Source organism: Salmo salar, chromosome ssa09 (assembly GCF_905237065.1).
Source record: "Salmo salar chromosome ssa09, Ssal_v3.1, whole genome shotgun sequence".
NCBI lineage: Eukaryota > Metazoa > Chordata > Actinopteri > Salmoniformes > Salmonidae > Salmo > Salmo salar.
The window spans coordinates 143,551,463-143,574,682 of record NC_059450.1 but is presented as its reverse complement, the minus strand read 5'-3'; the positions used below and the strand labels follow the sequence as shown (position 1 = coordinate 143,574,682).

The following is a 23,220-nucleotide window of genomic DNA, read 5'->3' as shown; positions in this document are numbered from 1 at the left end:
CTTGGGGCAGCAGCGTAGCCTAGTGGTTAGAGCATTGGGCTAGTAACCAAAAGGTTGCAAGTTCAAATCCCTGAGCTGACAAGGTAACAATCTGTCGTTCTGCCCCTGAACAAGGCAGTTAACCCACGGTTCCTAGGCTGTCATTGAAAAGAAGAATTTGTTCTTAACTGACTTGCCTAGTTAAATAAAGGTAAAATAAAAATGTGAGAATGCTATTCATTGTCTACAGCTCAGTGTTCAACACTATAGTACCCACAAAGCTCATCACTAAGCTAAGGACCCTGGGACTAAACACCTCCCTCTGCAACTGGGTCCTGGACTTCCTGATGGGCTGCCCCCAGGTGGTAAGGATAGGCAACAACACATCTGCCATGCTGATCTTGAACTGCATTGTTGGTTAAGGGCTTGTAAGTAAGCATTTCATGGTAAGGTCATGAAATGCCCAACCCATCACATGCACCTGTTTGGTGCATGTGACAAAAAAATTGATTTAAGTTACCCACCTCAATCATGAAACACTATTAGTGGTTCCAGTTGTTTACCGTTGTACTGTGTTAGTGGGCACTGCGGCCCTTGAGGAATTGAGTTGGATCAAATAAAACAATTGTAGATCATATTACATTGGTCTCTGAGTGTACCCCTAACCCTCTCTGTTCCACAGGTTTACTCAGGCTCTCATCCACCTGCTGAAGGGAAACATTGGGACTGGGTTGCTGGGTCTTCCCCTGGCAGTACGCAACGCAGGGATCATAGTGAGTAACTAATGCCCCACTAGTGATACTACATTTTAGTCATTTAGCAGACTCTCCAGAGCGACTTACAGGAGCAATTAGGGTTAAGTGCTTTGCTCCAAGGGCACATCGGCAGATTGTTCATCTAGTCGACTCGGGTATTCGAACAAGCGACCTTTCGGTTACTGGTCCAACACTCTTAACCACCTGCAGCCTTACACCGTTCACACCATAACACAAACAGGGCTGGGTCACACTTTACATTACATTAGTGTCCTTGTGTACTGCTTTATGTACAGTGGAATATTGGTTTGGTTTATTCAGTAGGAAAAATACACACACTCTTGTTAGAGTCGAGGCAGAGAAAAGGCTGGGAAGCCACTATATTGGCAAATAAATTAGTCAGAAAACTTGGCCTTGGTTGTAAAGCTACTGAGATAACTTGGGCATTGATGTGTCATCCCTACAGCATTACATTATACATCATTGATATTGGTTGGTAAAAATAATTGGAATTTCGCTAATGAAAAAGTAATGGGTTGGGCATGATTATGGGTTATGCATAAATATGTATTCATTATCTGTGATCTGAATGTTTATTGGAAGTCATTACATAAAACACCAATGTACAAGATCATCTCATCATTCCATTGTTTGATTTAACCAGCGGTTCAGTTTCTAGGTTTACTGGACCAGTGTGTACGATGGGAGCAGAAATTAGCACGCCTTGTACAGATGAGTACACGCGTAGGAATTAACCTCCAAGTCTTCAGGTGTGTTAATGTAGTGTTGTGGAAGAGTTAGGAGTCATTGTAAGTGGTGTCAGTGGACCTGCTAGTCTCCTCTGTCTACAGACAATGATTCCCTGCTGTGGATCCTGGCTCATGTTAAGTTGATTTGGGGTTTTATATTTGGACCTCTGCGTCATACAAGAGTACAAAGGTCATAATGACTGGTATGTTTATTGACCTGCATACTCCTGCTAACTGGACTGGGCACACAACCCTTATCTCTGAGTATTACAGATGGATGTGAGTGCGTAATTACATGATCATGTACATTGGTTTAAAGTACTGTGTGTGTGTGTCATGGCTATGGTGTGTTATCAGATTATATTTGAATCCGTAGATTGCTGCAGCTTCTTCTCAGAACCAAGGCCTGGTTAATCAGTTAGTGAGGTGTTCATCAAACCAGTCCCCACCACAAGTGCTTCAGCACCATGGTACAAACCTACCTGTGTGCCTGCCTGCTTTGCAGCTGTGGCACTGGCTAGTGGTTGAGCTCAGATCAGTTTATAGCCTCACATATTTCCTGATTCCTCCATTTTCCAAATGGACAAAAGGAGGATAGGATCAGGCTAGACAAGTGTCATTATTTGAAAGGACAATCAGGTCAATTTGTACACTTCAGGCTCTGTTGTAATGGAGACTGAGGATGAGGCTAGCTTCAGACCAACAGCAGGCACACATGACCACTGTTACCATACCAGTGAAACAGACGTAGCAAGGCACATGTATCACGTTGCCAAGGTTACGTTGCGTTTACTCGATTTTCCCCAGAGAATCTGCAGGCTCCATAGACTAGATGATGTTCCAGTGCTAGTATTGTATTGGTTGGGGAGAAAACCCAAAATGCTGTGTCCCCTTGCTTAATCTTCCCTCCTTTGTGCTGTCTTATGATGATGGTGTGATCATGTCACATGACGGAGAGATTTTCTTTCTGGATGACAGAACAGAACAAAATAATGATCACAACACCGTTATGTGATATGAGGTTTTTGGGGACGTACATAGAATAGCAAAGAGCTATCCCACTACTGTGCGTGTGTAAGTGAGCCTATTTCTCTGGGTTATATCTGATGAGTTTGCATTAATATGGACTGATGCGTGTTCCTGTCTGGTTCACAGTTGGTTTCATTTGGTGTTGACATTACTGTCAGTATGTTCTCAGTCTGTTCTTTGTGTTTTTATTTCTCCAGGTGGGGCCTCTTTGCCTGGTGCTGATGGGTGTGGTCTGTGTTCACTGTATGCACATCCTGGTCCACTGTAGCCACCACCTATGCGAGAGGTAATAACTATGCTCTCACCCCCCCTTATTGCTCCCTTAGCAGCATCCTCACTGACAAGTCACTCATGTGTCATGGTGTTTCATAGCCGTCATCAACACCTGTCTCGTTGTGTTTGTCCTCACACACTTTCCTTTTCAATACAATTACAGTAATAAAAACACTTAACCACCAGGGACCCAGCCGCTCTGTTGACTCAAATGCTCTCTCTCTCTCTCTCTCTCTGTCTCTCTCCCTCTAACTCTCCGCATCACTTAAAGGCTGTGAGCACACCGCTCTGCTTAATATGGTGGCTAATGTGCAGTCATTTCCCTTGGCGGATCTAATGATGGGGTGGTCAGACGTGAGATGTTAAAGGGAGCGTTAAGTGTTTCCTGGCTGTTGCAGGGTGTAAACGAGCCCTGGAGGTGGCCCACCCACATCTCCATTACTCTACTGACAAGTGCTCTAGCAACAACATCAACCCACCTCCCTAAACACACACAGTACGTACAAACAGTGTGTCATGTATTCCAACTGAGTGTTGGGTGAGGAGAGTATGAAACGTTGTAATGTAATCATTTTCAGTTATTTAACTTTTTATTGTGTCTGAGTCCTCAGCGTGTGTACCGGTTAGTGCTGAGAGCAGATAACAACCAACTAGAGGTCTTCTTTTGGATCCGTGGCTTTCTCACCTGACCCGATATGCGCAATTTAAATATGTAGCCCTGTTCCGAATGTAGCTGAAAACAGTCGTACCCGTTCTGAGAAGGACCTTGGAAAACAAACCCAAACAGACCCGTGCTGGTTCAGATCCAAGACATCCATTCTGATCAGAAAGAAGGAGAGAGCAAAGGAAGCCTCCAACTGGGCGCTGCCAGCGCCATCAATCAACAAGCCATATTGGTCAAATGATCCACAGTTACGTGTCCTTAACTGCCTAGAACAAATGACAAAAAAAATAGTTTCGATGTGTAATTTATTCTACACTTTATAGTCTATTGTTTTTTACTTTACTAAAGCAATAGTCGACTACCTCACAGTTCAGCTGTCGGGAGAGTTGAGTGATACATGCAGCGTTGCATGCATATACTGTAGGCCTTTAGGCTTCCACTGTGTGATGTTCATATTTACTAAATAAACATTGAAGGAGACAAGCTGAGGCCTAGACCTGGAGAGACCGAGAGAAAGGTGGAGATATACCAGCGCCATGTTCCCGACCTACTTGTCAGATAGGCTACTACTGCTATTCAGATATAGGCGTACAGATGGATGCTACTTCATTTATCTTTGCTCAGAATATATTTTTTATGAAGATAAGATTATATTGTTAGTACCTCTTGCAGGCCTAAAGCATTCTTCTTCGCCTGAGGTTCAACTGTCGGAGTCTGTAGGAGTGACTGTGTGCACTGCCTTCATAGGCCTGCTGTAGCTAAACCTAGTACTAGCCAAACCTTCACAAAAGTTGATTAACTTTATTAGGGTAATATCAAAAGTAAGGGTCCTTTTACACTTTCTCTTCCTTCTCTTCATTCTATCTCTCTCTCTTTCTTTCTTTCTTTCTCTCTCTCTTTCTTTCTTTCGCAGGCGTATGTGAGGTGAGCAGCCGGAACCAGTTTCAGCTGGATCCAAGCTATATATTTTATTGAGTTGCAATTGGCTGACACAGCTCGCACACTTGTCATAACACAAACACCAAATTAACAGAGGACAGGTTAATACATTTTAATTGCACATATCTGAGACCCGTGGCAATTATCAGACCTGACCCAGATTCGAGGCAAAAGTCAGAATTTTGAATCAGGACTCGCTGTTGAAACCGTGGAGACCTCTACAGCCAGCTCCTCTGTATAACATTGTCTTGTTTGTGGTACAGGGACACTGCAAGGTAAAAACTGGGTCTCCCCAAATGACAGCCCCACACTATTAATCACTGTGATTATTTCAATATAGCGTCGGAGACAGTGACTAATATATTGTAATCGGCCATCTCTCATCCAAACCAGGACGTAATGTACTCGCTTTCAGATGGCAGTCTCAATCTTCCGCTGTCTGGTTTCCAGCAATCTATCACCCCTTCTTTCTTTGTCTCTGTCTTCTGTTGTCCTCTTGTCTCTCTCTGTCTACCTGTGAAGACCGAAAAGAGAACAGCAGAAGAAGTAGACTCAGACAGAGAGACTGTCTTTTAATTCCCTCAGATATTGTGGTCCATCTTCCTCTTGTCGCTGTATCTCTTGGTGACTCTCTCTGTGACACCAAATGTGTGACCAGGTACCTCTCCTCTCCCAGGTTGAAGAGACCTCCCCTGGGGTACAGTGACACAGTGGCCTTCTCCATGGAGCACAGCTCCTACCAGTGCTTCAGGAAGAGTGACAGATTTGGGAGGTGAGATGAGAACGCTCTAGTCATCTGGAGGTCAACCTATGACCCATCACCCATATAGTCACATGACTACTCTTTGGGCCAATGGGTGCTGAAGGTGTTGGAAAAAGGCCGGATCCCAAATGGATGACTCGCTCCTAGAAGCTATTCAAATCTCTCATATCTGTGACAAAGGTCAACAAGGGCCTAATGGTAAGAATAGATGATGATATATCAGACCATTTGGGATCGCAGCCATAATTTAAAGACTTCTATAAAGGAGGGATGGTTAACCAGTGGAGGCTCCTCAGAGGAGGAAGTGGAGGACCATCTTCCTCAGTGAATTTCATAAAAATATGGTTGGGTTAGTGTTATAGATTAGGAAAAAGTGCATTTAATGTAGTGTTACAATAAAAGGTTTGAGTGGTGCTCTGAGAATTATTGATTGGCACTTCGCCTTAAATGTTTCAGGTTGACTTCATTAATATAATATATCTTAAAGAGACATTTCATTACTTATTGTAAGCAACAGCAGTACTATGCCACCGGACTGCAAAAGCAGTACCATGCTACCTGACTGCAACAGCAGTAATATGCTACCTGACTGCAACAGCAGTAATATGCTACCTGACTGCAACAGCAGTAATATGCTACCTGACTGCAACAGCAGTAATGTGCTACCTGACTGCAACAGCAGTAATATGCTACCTGACTGCAACAGCAGTAATATGCTACCTGACTGCAACAGCAGTAATATGCTACCTGACTGCAACAGCAGTAATATGCTACCTGACTGCAACAGCAGTAATATTCTACCTGACTGCAACAGCAGTAATATGCTACCTGACTGCAACAGCAGTAATATTCTACCTGACTGCAACAGCAGTAATATGCTACCTGACTGCAACAGCAGTAATATGCTACCTGACTGCAACAGCAGTAATATGCCACCTGACTGCAACAGCAGTAATATTCTACCTGACTGCAACAGCAGTAATATTCTACCTGACTGCAACAGCAGTAATATTCTACCTGACTGCAACAGCAGTACTATGCTACCTGACTGCAACAGCAGTACTATGCTACCTGACTGCAACGGCAGTACTATGCTACCTGACTGCAACAGCAGTAATATGCTACCTGACTGCAACGGCAGTACTATTCTACCTGACTGCAACGGCAGTAATATGCTACCTGACTGCAACGGCAGTAATATGCTACCTGACTGCAACGGCAGTAATATGCTACCTGACTGCAACGGCAGTAATATGCTACCTGACTGCAACGGCAGTAATATTCTACCTGACTGCAACGGCAGTAACAATCTACCTGACTGCAACGGCAGTAATATTCTACCTGACTGCAACGGCAGTAATATTCTACCTGACTGCAACGGCAGTAATATTCTACCTGACTGCAACGGCAGTAATATTCTACCTGACTGCAACGGCAGTAATATTCTACCTGACTGCAACGGCAGTACTATGCTACCTGACTGCAACGGCAGTACTATGCTACCTGACTGCAACGGCAGTAATATGCTACCTGACTGCAACAGCAGTACTATGCTACCTGACTGCAACAGCAGTAATATGCTAACTGACTGCAACAGCAGTACTATGCTAACTGACTGCAACAGCAGTAATATGCTACCTGACTGCAACAGCAGTACTATTCTACCTGACTGCAACAGCAGTACTATTCTACCTGACTGCAACAGCAGTAATATTCTACCTGACTGCAACAGCAGTAATATTCTACCTGACTGCAACAGCAGTAATATTCTACCTGACTGCAACAGCAGTACTATGCTACCTGACTGCAACAGCAGTACTATGCTACCTGACTGCAACAGCAGTACTATTCTACCTGACTGCAACAGCAGTAATATGCTACCTGACTGCAACAGCAGTAATATGCTACCTGACTGCAACAGCAGTAATATTCTACCTGACTGCAACAGCAGTAATATTCTACCTGACTGCAACAGCAGTAATATTCTACCTGACTGCAACAGCAGTAATATTCTACCTGACTGCAACAGCAGTAATATTCTACCTGACTGCAACAGCAGTAATATTCTACCTGACTGCAACAACAGTAATATTCTACCTGACTGCAACAGCAGTAATATTCTACCTGACTGCAACAGCAGTACCATGCTACCTGACTGCAACAGCAGTACTATGCTACCTGACTGCAACAGCAGTAATATTCTACCTGACTGCAACAGCAGTAATATGCTACCTGACTGCAACAGCAGTACTATGCTACCTGACTGCAACAGCAGTAATATTCTACCTGACTGCAACAGCAGTACTATGCTACCTGACTGCAACAGCAGTACCATGCTACCTGACTGCAACAGCAGTACCATTCTACCTGACTGCAACAGCAGTACTATGCTACCTGACTGCAACAGCAGTAATATTCTACCTGACTGCAACAGCAGTAATATTCTACCTGACTGCAACAGCAGTAATATTCTCACGTGACTGCAACAGCAGTACCATGCTACCTGACTGCAACAGCACTACTAAGCTACCTGACTGCAACAGCAGTACCATGCTACCTGACTGCAACAGCAGTACTAAGCTACCTGACTGCAACAGCAGTACCATGCTACCTGACTGCAACAGCAGTAATAATCTACCTGACTGCAACAGCAGTAATATCCTACCTGACTGCAACAGCAGTACTAAGCTACCTGACTGCAACAGCAGTACTATGCTACCTGACTGCAACAGCAGTACAATGCTACCTGACTGCAACAGCAGTACTATGCTACCTGACTGCAACAGCAGTAATATTCTACCTGACTGCAACAGCAGTAATATGCTACCTGACTGCAACAGCAGTAATAATCTACCTGACTGCAACAGCAGTAATATTCTACCTGACTGCAACAGCAGTACCATACTACCTGACTGCAACAGCAGTACCATGCTACCTGACTGCAACAGCAGTACTATGCTACCTGACTGCAACAGCAGTACTATTCTACCTGACTGCAACAGCAGTAATATGCTACCTGACTGCAACAGCAGTAATATGCTACCTGACTGCAACAGCAGTAATATTCTACCTGACTGCAACAGCAGTAATATTCTACCTGACTGCAACAGCAGTAATATTCTACCTGACTGCAACAGCAGTAATATTCTACCTGACTGCAACAACAGTAATATTCTACCTGACTGCAACAGCAGTAATATTCTACCTGACTGCAACAGCAGTACCATGCTACCTGACTGCAACAACAGTACTATGCTACCTGACTGCAACAGCAGTAATATTCTACCTGACTGCAACAGCAGTAATATTCTACCTGACTGCAACAGCAGTAATATTCTACCTGACTGCAACAGCAGTAATATTCTACCTGACTGCAACAGCAGTAATAATCTACATGACTGCAACAGCAGTAATATTCTACCTGACTGCAACAGCAGTACCATGCTACCTGACTGCAACAGCAGTACTATGCTACCTGACTGCAACAGCAGTAATATTCTACCTGACTGCAACAGCAGTAATATGCTACCTGACTGCAACAGCAGTACTATGCTACCTGACTGCAACAGCAGTAATATTCTACCTGACTGCAACAGCAGTACTATGCTACCTGACTGCAACAGCAGTACCATGCTACCTGACTGCAACAGCAGTACCATTCTACCTGACTGCAACAGCAGTACTATGCTACCTGACTGCAACAGCAGTAATATTCTACCTGACTGCAACAGCAGTAATATTCTACCTGACTGCAACAGCAGTAATATTCTACCTGACTGCAACAGCAGTACCATGCTACCTGACTGCAACAGCACTACTAAGCTACCTGACTGCAACAGCAGTACCATGCTACCTGACTGCAACAGCAGTACTAAGCTACCTGACTGCAACAGCAGTACCATGCTACCTGACTGCAACAGCAGTAATAATCTACCTGACTGCAACAGCAGTAATATCCTACCTGACTGCAACAGCAGTACTAAGCTACCTGACTGCAACAGCAGTACAATGCTACCTGACTGCAACAGCAGTACTATGCTACCTGACTGCAACAGCAGTAATATTCTACCTGACTGCAACAGCAGTAATATGCTACCTGACTGCAACAGCAGTAATAATCTACCTGACTGCAACAGCAGTAATATTCTACCTGACTGCAACAGCAGTACCATACTACCTGACTGCAACAGCAGTACCATGCTACCTGACTGCAACAGCAGTACCATGCTACCTGACTGCAACAGCAGTACCATGCTACCTGACTGCAACAGCAGTACCATGCTACCTGACTGCAACAGCAGTACCATGCTACCTGACTGCAACAGCAGTACCATTCTACCTGACTGCAACAGCAGTACCATGCTACCTGACTGCAACAGCAGTAATATTCTACCTGACTGCAACAGCAGTAATATGCTACCTGACTGCAACAGCAGTAATGTGCTACCTGACTGCAACAGCAGTAATATGCTACCTGACTGCAACAGCAGTAATATGCTACCTGACTGCAACAGCAGTAATATGCTACCTGACTGCAACAGCAGTAATATGCTACCTGACTGCAACAGCAGTAATATGCTACCTGACTGCAACAGCAGTAATATTCTACCTGACTGCAACAGCAGTAATATGCTACCTGACTGCAACAGCAGTAATATTCTTCCTGACTGCAACAGCAGTAATATTCTACCTGACTGCAACAGCAGTACTATGCTACCTGACTGCAACAGCAGTACTATGCTACCTGACTGCAACGGCAGTACTATGCTACCTGACTGCAACGGCAGTACTATTCTACCTGACTGCAACGGCAGTAATATGCTACCTGACTGCAACGGCAGTAATATTCTACCTGACTGCAACGGCAGTAATATGCTACCTGACTGCAACGGCAGTAATATGCTATCTGACTGCAACGGCAGTAATATGCTACCTGACTGCAACGGCAGTAATATTCTACCTGACTGCAACGGCAGTAATAATCTACCTGACTGCAACGGCAGTAATATTCTACCTGACTGCAACGGCAGTAATATTCTACCTGACTGCAACGGCAGTAATATTCTACCTGACTGCAACGGCAGTACTATGCTACCTGACTGCAACGGCAGTACTATGCTACCTGACTGCAACGGCAGTACTATGCTACCTGACTGCAACGGCAGTACTATGCTACCTGACTGCAACAGCAGTACTATGCTACCTGACTGCAACAGCAGTAATATGCTACCTGACTGCAACAGCAGTAATATTCTACCTGACTGCAACAGCAGTACTATTCTACCTGACTGCAACAGCAGTACTATTCTACCTGACTGCAACAGCAGTACTATTCTACCTGACTGCAACAGCAGTACCATTCTACCTGACTGCAACAGCAGTAATATTCTACCTGACTGCAACAGCAGTATTATTCTACCTGACTGCAACAGCAGTAATATTCTACCTGACTGCAACAGCAGTACTATGCTACCTGACTGCAACAGCAGTAATATGCTAACTGACTGCAACAGCAGTACTATGCTAACTGACTGCAACAGCAGTAATATGCTACCTGACTGCAACAGCAGTACTATTCTACCTGACTGCAACAGCAGTACTATTCTACCTGACTGCAACAGCAGTAATATTCTACCTGACTGCAACAGCAGTAATATTCTACCTGACTGCAACAGCAGTAATATTCTACCTGACTGCAACAGCAGTACTATGCTACCTGACTGCAACAGCAGTACTATGCTACCTGACTGCAACAGCAGTACTATTCTACCTGACTGCAACAGCAGTAATATGCTACCTGACTGCAACAGCAGTAATATCCTACCTGACTGCAACAGCAGTAATATTCTACCTGACTGCAACAGCAGTAATATTCTACCTGACTGCAACAGCAGTAATATTCTACCTGACTGCAACAGCAGTAATATTCTACCTGACTGCAACAGCAGTAATAATCTACATGACTGCAACAGCAGTAATATTCTACCTGACTGCAACAGCAGTACCATGCTACCTGACTGCAACAGCAGTACTATGCTACCTGACTGCAACAGCAGTAATATTCTACCTGACTGCAACAGCAGTAATATGCTACCTGACTGCAACAGCAGTACTATGCTACCTGACTGCAACAGCAGTAATATTCTACCTGACTGCAACAGCAGTACTATGCTACCTGACTGCAACAGCAGTACCATGCTACCTGACTGCAACAGCAGTACCATTCTACCTGACTGCAACAGCAGTAATATTCTACCTGACTGCAACAGCAGTACCATGCTACCTGACTGCAACAGCAGTACTATGCTACCTGACTGCAACAGCAGTAATATTCTACCTGACTGCAACAGCAGTAATATTCTACCTGACTGCAACAGCAGTAATATTCTACCTGACTGCAACAGCAGTAATATTCTACCTGACTGCAACAACAGTAATATTCTACCTGACTGCAACAGCAGTAATATTCTACCTGACTGCAACAGCAGTACCATGCTACCTGACTGCAACAGCAGTACTATGCTACCTGACTGCAACAGCAGTAATATTCTACCTGACTGCAACAGCAGTAATATGCTACCTGACTGCAACAGCAGTACTATGCTACCTGACTGCAACAGCAGTAATATTCTACCTGACTGCAACAGCAGTACTATGCTACCTGACTGCAACAGCAGTACCATGCTACCTGACTGCAACAGCAGTACCATTCTACCTGACTGCAACAGCAGTACTATGCTACCTGACTGCAACAGCAGTAATATTCTACCTGACTGCAACAGCAGTAATATTCTACCTGACTGCAACAGCAGTAATATTCTCACGTGACTGCAACAGCAGTACCATGCTACCTGACTGCAACAGCACTACTAAGCTACCTGACTGCAACAGCAGTACCATGCTACCTGACTGCAACAGCAGTACTAAGCTACCTGACTGCAACAGCAGTACCATGCTACCTGACTGCAACAGCAGTAATAATCTACCTGACTGCAACAGCAGTAATATCCTACCTGACTGCAACAGCAGTACTAAGCTACCTGACTGCAACAGCAGTACTATGCTACCTGACTGCAACAGCAGTACAATGCTACCTGACTGCAACAGCAGTACTATGCTACCTGACTGCAACAGCAGTAATATTCTACCTGACTGCAACAGCAGTAATATGCTACCTGACTGCAACAGCAGTAATAATCTACCTGACTGCAACAGCAGTAATATTCTACCTGACTGCAACAGCAGTACGATACTACCTGACTGCAACAGCAGTACCATGCTACCTGACTGCAACAGCAGTACTATGCTACCTGACTGCAACAGCAGTACTATTCTACCTGACTGCAACAGCAGTAATATGCTACCTGACTGCAACAGCAGTAATATGCTACCTGACTGCAACAGCAGTAATATTCTACCTGACTGCAACAGCAGTAATATTCTACCTGACTGCAACAGCAGTAATATTCTACCTGACTGCAACAGCAGTAATATTCTACCTGACTGCAACAACAGTAATATTCTACCTGACTGCAACAGCAGTAATATTCTACCTGACTGCAACAGCAGTACCATGCTACCTGACTGCAACAGCAGTACTATGCTACCTGACTGCAACAGCAGTAATATTCTACCTGACTGCAACAGCAGTAATATTCTACCTGACTGCAACAGCAGTAATATTCTACCTGACTGCAACAGCAGTAATATTCTACCTGACTGCAACAGCAGTAATAATCTACATGACTGCAACAGCAGTAATATTCTACCTGACTGCAACAGCAGTACCATGCTACCTGACTGCAACAGCAGTACTATGCTACCTGACTGCAACAGCAGTAATATTCTACCTGACTGCAACAGCAGTAATATGCTACCTGACTGCAACAGCAGTACTATGCTACCTGACTGCAACAGCAGTAATATTCTACCTGACTGCAACAGCAGTACTATGCTACCTGACTGCAACAGCAGTACCATGCTACCTGTCTGCAACAGCAGTACCATTCTACCTGACTGCAACAGCAGTACTATGCTACCTGACTGCAACAGCAGTAATATTCTACCTGACTGCAACAGCAGTAATATTCTACCTGACTGCAACAGCAGTAATATTCTACCTGACTGCAACAGCAGTACCATGCTACCTGACTGCAACAGCACTACTAAGCTACCTGACTGCAACAGCAGTACCATGCTACCTGACTGCAACAGCAGTACTAAGCTACCTGACTGCAACAGCAGTACCATGCTACCTGACTGCAACAGCAGTAATAATCTACCTGACTGCAACAGCAGTAATATCCTACCTGACTGCAACAGCAGTACTAAGCTACCTGACTGCAACAGCAGTACTATGCTACCTGACTGCAACAGCAGTACAATGCTACCTGACTGCAACAGCAGTACTATGCTACCCGACTGCAACAGCAGTAATATTCTACCTGACTTCAACAGCAGTAATATGCTACCTGACTGCAACAGCAGTAATAATCTACCTGACTGCAACAGCAGTAATATTCTACCTGACTGCAACAGCAGTACCATACTACCTGACTGCAACAGCAGTACCATGCTACCTGACTGCAACAGCAGTACCATGCTACCTGACTGCAACAGCAGTACCATGCTACCTGACTGCAACAGCAGTACCATGCTACCTGACTGCAACAGCAGTACCATTCTACCTGACTGCAACAGCAGTACCATGCTACCTGACTGCAACAGCAGTAATATTCTACCTGACTGCAACAGCAGTAATATGCTACCTGACTGCAACAGCAGTAATGTGCTACCTGACTGCAACAGCAGTAATATGCTACCTGACTGCAACAGCAGTAATATGCTACCTGACTGCAACAGCAGTAATATGCTACCTGACTGCAACAGCAGTAATATGCTACCTGACTGCAACAGCAGTAATATTCTACCTGACTGCAACAGCAGTAATATGCTACCTGACTGCAACAGCAGTAATATTCTTCCTGACTGCAACAGCAGTAATATTCTACCTGACTGCAACAGCAGTACTATGCTACCTGACTGCAACAGCAGTACTATGCTACCTGACTGCAACAGCAGTACTATGCTACCTGACTGCAACGGCAGTACTATTCTACCTGACTGCAACGGCAGTAATATGCTACCTGACTGCAACGGCAGTAATATTCTACCTGACTGCAACGGCAGTAATATGCTACCTGACTGCAACGGCAGTAATATGCTACCTGACTGCAACGGCAGTAATATGCTACCTGACTGCAACGGCAGTAATATTCTACCTGACTGCAACGGCAGTAATAATCTACCTGACTGCAACGGCAGTAATATTCTACCTGACTGCAACGGCAGTAATATTCTACCTGACTGCAACGGCAGTAATATTCTACCTGACTGCAACGGCAGTACTATGCTACCTGACTGCAACGGCAGTACTATGCTACCTGACTGCAACGGCAGTACTATGCTACCTGACTGCAACGGCAGTACTATGCTACCTGACTGCAACGGCAGTAATATGCTACCTGACTGCAACAGCAGTAATATGCTACCTGACTGCAACAGCAGTAATATTCTACCTGACTGCAACAGCAGTACTATTCTACCTGACTGCAACAGCAGTACTATTCTACCTGACTGCAACAGCAGTACTATTCTACCTGACTGCAACAGCAGTACCATTCTACCTGACTGCAACAGCAGTAATATTCTACCTGACTGCAACAGCAGTATTATTCTACCTGACTGCAACAGCAGTAATATTCTACCTGACTGCAACAGCAGTACTATGCTACCTGACTGCAACAGCAGTAATATGCTAACTGACTGCAACAGCAGTACTATGCTAACTGACTGCAACAGCAGTAATATGCTACCTGACTGCAACAGCAGTACTATTCTACCTGACTGCAACAGCAGTACTATTCTACCTGACTGCAACAGCAGTAATATTCTACCTGACTGCAACAGCAGTAATATTCTACCTGACTGCAACAGCAGTAATATTCTACCTGACTGCAACAGCAGTAATATTCTACCTGACTGCAACAGCAGTAATAATCTACATGACTGCAACAGCAGTAATATTCTACCTGACTGCAACAGCAGTACCATGCTACCTGACTGCAACAGCAGTACTATGCTACCTGACTGCAACAGCAGTAATATTCTACCTGACTGCAACAGCAGTAATATGCTACCTGACTGCAACAGCAGTACTATGCTACCTGACTGCAACAGCAGTAATATTCTACCTGACTGCAACAGCAGTACTATGCTACCTGACTGCAACAGCAGTACCATGCTACCTGTCTGCAACAGCAGTACCATTCTACCTGACTGCAACAGCAGTACTATGCTACCTGACTGCAACAGCAGTAATATTCTACCTGACTGCAACAGCAGTAATATTCTACCTGACTGCAACAGCAGTAATATTCTACCTGACTGCAACAGCAGTACCATGCTACCTGACTGCAACAGCACTACTAAGCTACCTGACTGCAACAGCAGTACCATGCTACCTGACTGCAACAGCAGTACTAAGCTACCTGACTGCAACAGCAGTACCATGCTACCTGACTGCAACAGCAGTAATAATCTACCTGACTGCAACAGCAGTAATATCCTACCTGACTGCAACAGCAGTACTAAGCTACCTGACTGCAACAGCAGTACTATGCTACCTGACTGCAACAGCAGTACAATGCTACCTGACTGCAACAGCAGTACTATGCTACCTGACTGCAACAGCAGTAATATTCTACCTGACTTCAACAGCAGTAATATGCTACCTGACTGCAACAGCAGTAATAATCTACCTGACTGCAACAGCAGTAATATTCTACCTGACTGCAACAGCAGTACCATACTACCTGACTGCAACAGCAGTACCATGCTACCTGACTGCAACAGCAGTACCATGCTACCTGACTGCAACAGCAGTACCATGCTACCTGACTGCAACAGCAGTACCATGCTACCTGACTGCAACAGCAGTACCATTCTACCTGACTGCAACAGCAGTACCATGCTACCTGACTGCAACAGCAGTAATATTCTACCTGACTGCAACAGCAGTAATATGCTACCTGACTGCAACAGCAGTAATGTGCTACCTGACTGCAACAGCAGTAATATGCTACCTGACTGCAACAGCAGTAATATGCTACCTGACTGCAACAGCAGTAATATGCTACCTGACTGCAACAGCAGTAATATGCTACCTGACTGCAACAGCAGTAATATTCTACCTGACTGCAACAGCAGTAATATGCTACCTGACTGCAACAGCAGTAATATTCTTCCTGACTGCAACAGCAGTAATATTCTACCTGACTGCAACAGCAGTACTATGCTACCTGACTGCAACAGCAGTACTATGCTACCTGACTGCAACAGCAGTACTATGCTACCTGACTGCAACGGCAGTACTATTCTACCTGACTGCAACGGCAGTAATATGCTACCTGACTGCAACGGCAGTAATATTCTACCTGACTGCAACGGCGGTAATATGCTACCTGACTGCAACGGCGGTAATATGCTACCTGACTGCAACGGCAGTAATATGCTACCTGACTGCAACGGCAGTAATATTCTACCTGACTGCAACGGCAGTAATAATCTACCTGACTGCAACGGCAGTAATATTCTACCTGACTGCAACGGCAGTAATATTCTACCTGACTGCAACGGCAGTAATATTCTACCTGACTGCAACGGCAGTACTATGCTACCTGACTGCAACGGCAGTACTATGCTACCTGACTGCAACGGCAGTACTATGCTACCTGACTGCAACGGCAGTACTATGCTACCTGACTGCAACGGCAGTAATATGCTACCTGACTGCAACAGCAGTAATATGCTACCTGACTGCAACAGCAGTAATATTCTACCTGACTGCAACAGCAGTACTATTCTACCTGACTGCAACAGCAGTACTATTCTACCTGACTGCAACAGCAGTACTATTCTACCTGACTGCAACAGCAGTACCATTCTACCTGACTGCAACAGCAGTAATATTCTACCTGACTGCAACAGCAGTATTATTCTACCTGACTGCAACAGCAGTAATATTCTACCTGACTGCAACAGCAGTACTATGCTACCTGACTGCAACAGCAGTAATATGCTAACTGACTGCAACAGCAGTACTATGCTAACTGACTGCAACAGCAGTAATATGCTACCTGACTGCAACAGCAGTACTATTCTACCTGACTGCAACAGCAGTAATATTCTACCTGACTGCAACAGCAGTAATATTCTACCTGACTGCAACAGCAGTAATATTCTACCTGACTGCAACAGCAGTACTATGCTACCTGACTGCAACAGCAGTACTATGCTACCTGACTGCAACAGCAGTACTATTCTACCTGACTGCAACAGCAGTAATATGCTACCTGACTGCAACAGCAGTAATATCCTACCTGACTGCAACAGCAGTAATATTCTACCTGACTGCAACAGCAGTAATATTCTACCTGACTGCAACAGCAGTAATATTCTACCTGACTGCAACAGCAGTAATATTCTACCTGACTGCAACAGCAGTAATAATCTACATGACTGCAATAGCAGTAATATTCTACCTGACTGCAACAGCAGTACCATGCTACCTGACTGCAACAGCAGTACTATGCTACCTGACTGCAACAGCAGTAATATTCTACCTGACTGCAACAGCAGTAATATGCTACCTGACTGCAACAGCAGTACTATGCTACCTGACTGCAACAGCAGTAATATTCTACCTGACTGCAACAGCAGTACTATGCTACCTGACTGCAACAGCAGTACCATGCTACCTGACTGCAACAGCAGTACCATTCTACCTGACTGCAACAGCAGTAATATGCTACCTGACTGCAACAGCAGTAATATTCTACCTGACTGCAACAGCAGTAATATTCTACCTGATTGCAACAGCAGTAATATTCTACCTGACTGCAACAGCAGTACCATGCTACCTGACTGCAACAGCACTACTAAGCTACCTGACTGCAACAGCAGTACCATGCTACCTGACTGCAACAGCAGTACTAAGCTACCTGACTGCAACAGCAGTACCATGCTACCTGACTGCAACAGCAGTAATAATCTACCTGACTGCAACAGCAGTAATATCCTACCTGACTGCAACTGCAGTACTAAGCTACCTGACTGCAACAGCAGTACTATGCTACCTGACTGCAACAGCAGTACAATGCTACCTGACTGCAACAGCAGTACTATGCTACCTGACTGCAACAGCAGTAATATTCTACCTGACTGCAACAGCAGTAATATGCTACCTGACTGCAACAGCAGTAATAATCTACCTGACTGCAACAGCAGTAATATTCTACCTGACTGCAACAGCAGTACCATACTACCTGACTGCAACAGCAGTACCATGCTACCTGACTGCAACAGCAGTACCATGCTACCTGACTGCAACAGCAGTACCATGCTACCTGACTGCAACAGCAGTAATATTCTACCTGACTGCAACAGCAGTAATATGCTACCTGACTGCAACAGCAGTACTATGCTACCTGACTGCAACAGCAGTAATATTCTACCTGACTGCAACAGCAGTACTATGCTACCTGACTGCAACAGCAGTACCATGCTACCTGACTGCAACAGCAGTACCATTCTACCTGACTGCAACAGCAGTAATATGCTACCTGACTGCAACAGCAGTAATATTCTACCTGACTGCAACAGCAGTAATATTCTACCTGACTGCAACAGCAGTACCATGCTACCTGACTGCAACAGCACTACTAAGCTACCTGACTGCAACAGCAGTACCATGCTACCTGACTGCAACAGCAGTACTAAGCTACCTGACTGCAACAGCAGTACCATGCTACCTGACTGCAACAGCAGTAATAATCTACCTGACTGCAACAGCAGTAATAATCTACCTGATTGCAACAGCAGTAATATCCTACCTGACTGCAACAGCAGTACTAAGCTACCTGACTGCAACAGCAGTACTATGCTACCTGACTGCAACAGCAGTACAATGCTACCTGACTGCAACAGCAGTACTATGCTACCTGACTGCAACAGCAGTAATATTCTACCTGACTGCAACAGCAGTAATATGCTACCTGACTGCAACAGCAGTAATAATCTACCTGACTGCAACAGCAGTAATATTCTACCTGACTGCAACAGCAGTACCATACTACCTGACTGCAACAGCAGTACCATACTACCTGACTGCAACAGCAGTACCATGCTACCTGACTGCAACAGCAGTACCATGCTACCTGACTGCAACAGCAGTACCATGCTACCTGACTGCAACAGCAGTACCATGCTACCTGACTGCAACAGCAGTACCATGCTACCTGACTGCAACAGCAGTACCATGCTACCTGACTGCAACAGCAGTACCATGCTACCTGACTGCAACAGCAGTAATATTCTACCTGACTGCAACAGCAGTAATATTCTACCTGACTGCAACAGCAGTAATATTCTAACTGACTGCAACAGCAGTAATATTCTACCTGACTGCAACAGCAGTAATATTCTACCTGACTGCAACAGCAGTAATATCCTACCTGACTGCAACAGCAGTAATATTCTACCTGACTGCAACAGCAGTACCATGCTACCTGACTGCAACAGCAGTACTATGCTACCTGACTGCAACAGCAGTAATATTCTACCTGACTGCAACAGCAGTAATATGCTACCTGACTGCAACAGCAGTACTATGCTACCTGACTGCAACAGCAGTAATATTCTACCTGACTGCAACAGCAGTACTATGCTACCTGACTGCAACAGCAGTACCATGCTACCTGACTGCAACAGCAGTACCATTCTACCTGACTGCAACAGCAGTAATATGCTACCTGACTGCAACAGCAGTAATATTCTACCTGACTGCAACAGCAGTAATATTCTACCTGATTGCAACAGCAGTAATATTCTACCTGACTGCAACAGCAGTACCATGCTACCTGACTGCAACAGCACTACTAAGCTACCTGACTGCAACCGCAGTACCATGCTACCTGACTGCAACAGCAGTACTAAGCTACCTGACTGCAACAGCAGTACCATGCTACCTGACTGCAACAGCAGTAATAATCTACCTGACTGCAACAGCAGTAATATCCTACCTGACTGCAACAGCAGTACTAAGCTACCTGACTGCAACAGCAGTACTATGCTACCTGACTGCAACAGCAGTACAATGCTACCTGACTGCAACAGCAGTACTATGCTACCTGACTGCAACAGCAGTAATATTCTACCTGACTGCAACAGCAGTAATATGCTACCTGACTGCAACAGCAGTAATAATCTACCTGAATGCAACAGCAGTAATATTCTACCTGACTGCAACAGCAGTACCATACTACCTGACTGCAACAGCAGTACCATGCTACCTGACTGCAACAGCAGTACCATGCTACCTGACTGCAACAGCAGTACCATGCTACCTGACTGCAACAGCAGTAATATTCTACCTGACTGCAACAGCAGTAATATGCTACCTGACTGCAACAGCAGTACTATGCTACCTGACTGCAACAGCAGTAATATTCTACCTGACTGCAACAGCAGTACTATGCTACCTGACTGCAACAGCAGTACCATGCTACCTGACTGCAACAGCAGTACCATTCTACCTGACTGCAACAGCAGTAATATGCTACCTGACTGCAACAGCAGTAATATTCTACCTGACTGCAACAGCAGTAATATTCTACCTGACTGCAACAGCAGTACCATGCTACCTGACTGCAACAGCACTACTAAGCTACCTGACTGCAACAGCAGTACCATGCTACCTGACTGCAACAGCAGTACTAAGCTACCTGACTGCAACAGCAGTACCATGCTACCTGACTGCAACAGCAGTAATAATCTACCTGACTGCAACAGCAGTAATAATCTACCTGATTGCAACAGCAGTAATATCCTACCTGACTGCAACAGCAGTACTAAGCTACCTGACTGCAACAGCAGTAATATTCTACCTGACTGCAACAGCATTACCATGCTACCTGACTGCAACAGCAGTAATATGCTACCTGACTGCAACAGCAGTAATATTCTACCTGACTGCAACAGCAGTAATATGCTACCTGACTGCAACAGCAGTAATATGCTACCTGACTGCAACAGCAGTACTATGCCACCTGTCTGCAACAGCAGTACTATGCTACCTGACTGCAACAGCAGTACTATGCTACCTGACTGCAACAGCAGTAATATTCTACCTGACTGCAACAGCAGTAATATTCTACCTGACTGCAACAGCAGTAATATGCTACCTGACTGCAACAGCAGTACTATGCTACCTGACTGCAACTGCAGTACTATGCTACCTGACTGCAACAGCAGTACTATGCTACCTGACTGCAACAGCAGTAATATGCTACCTGACTGCAACAGCAATACTATTCTACCTGAATACAACAGCATTAATATGCTACCTGACTGCAACAGCAGTACTATGCTACCTGACTGCAACTGCAGTACTATGCTACCTGACTGCAACAGCAGTAATAATCTACCTGACTGCAACAGCAGTAATATCCTACCTGACTGCAACAGCAGTACTAAGCTACCTGACTGCAACAGCAGTACTATGCTACCTGACTGCAACAGCAGTACAATGCTACCTGACTGCAACAGCAGTACTATGCTACCTGACTGCAACAGCAGTAATATTCTACCTGACTGCAACAGCAGTAATATGCTACCTGACTGCAACAGCAGTAATAATCTACCTGACTGCAACAGCAGTAATATTCTACCTGACTGCAACAGCAGTACCATACTACCTGACTGCAACAGCAGTACCATGCTACCTGACTGCAACAGCAGTACCATGCTACCTGACTGCAACAGCAGTACCATGCTACCTGACTGCAACAGCAGTAATATTCTACCTGACTGCAACAGCAGTAATATGCTACCTGACTGCAACAGCAGTACTATGCTACCTGACTGCAACAGCAGTAATATTCTACCTGACTGCAACAGCAGTACTATGCTACCTGACTGCAACAGCAGTACCATGCTACCTGACTGCAACAGCAGTACCATTCTACCTGACTGCAACAGCAGTAATATTCTACCTGACTGCAACAGCAGTACCATGCTACCTGACTGCAACAGCAGTACTATGCTACCTGACTGCAACAGCAGTACCATACTACCTGACTGCAACAGCAGTACCATGCTACCTGACTGCAACAGCAGTACCATGCTACCTGACTGCAACAGCAGTACCATGCTACCTGACTGCAACAGCAGTACCATGCTACCTGACTGCAACAGCAGTACCATGCTACCTGACTGCAACAGCAGTAATATTCTACCTGACTGCAACAGCAGTAATATTCTAACTGACTGCAACAGCAGTAATATTCTAACTGACTGCAACAGCAGTAATATTCTACCTGACTGCAACAGCAGTAATATTCTACCTGACTGCAACAGCAGTAATATGCTACCTGACTGCAACAGCAGTACTATGCTACCTGACTGCAACAGCAGTAATATGCTACCTGACTGCAACAGCAGTAATATTCTACCTGACTGCAACAGCAGTACTATGCTACCTGACTGCAACAGCAGTAATATTCTACCTGACTGCAACAGCAGTAATATTCTACCTGACTGCAACAGCAGTAATATTCTACCTGACTGCAACAGCAGTACCATTCTACCTGACTGCAACAGCACTACTAAGCTACCTGACTGCAACAGCAGTACCATGCTACCTGACTGCAACAGCAGTACTAAGCTACCTGACTGCAACAGCAGTACCATGCTACCTGACTGCAACAGCAGTAATAATCTACCTGACTGCAACAGCAGTAATAATCTACCTGACTGCAACAGCAGTAATATCCTACCTGACTGCAACAGCAGTACTAAGCTACCTGACTGCAACAGCAGTACTATGCTACCTGACTGCAACAGCAGTACAATGCTACCTGACTGCAACAGCAGTACTATGCTACCTGACTGCAACAGCAGTAATATTCTACCTGACTGCAACAGCAGTAATATGCTACCTGACTGCAACAG

General features: G+C 45.0%; 1 pseudogene; it reads left to right on the top strand.

Moving 5' to 3' along the window:
* The first annotated feature begins 422 nt into the window (after positions 1–422).
* LOC106613148 (proton-coupled amino acid transporter 4-like) overlaps positions 423–23,220 on the top strand; it is a 439,980-nt pseudogene continuing 417,182 nt past the window's right edge.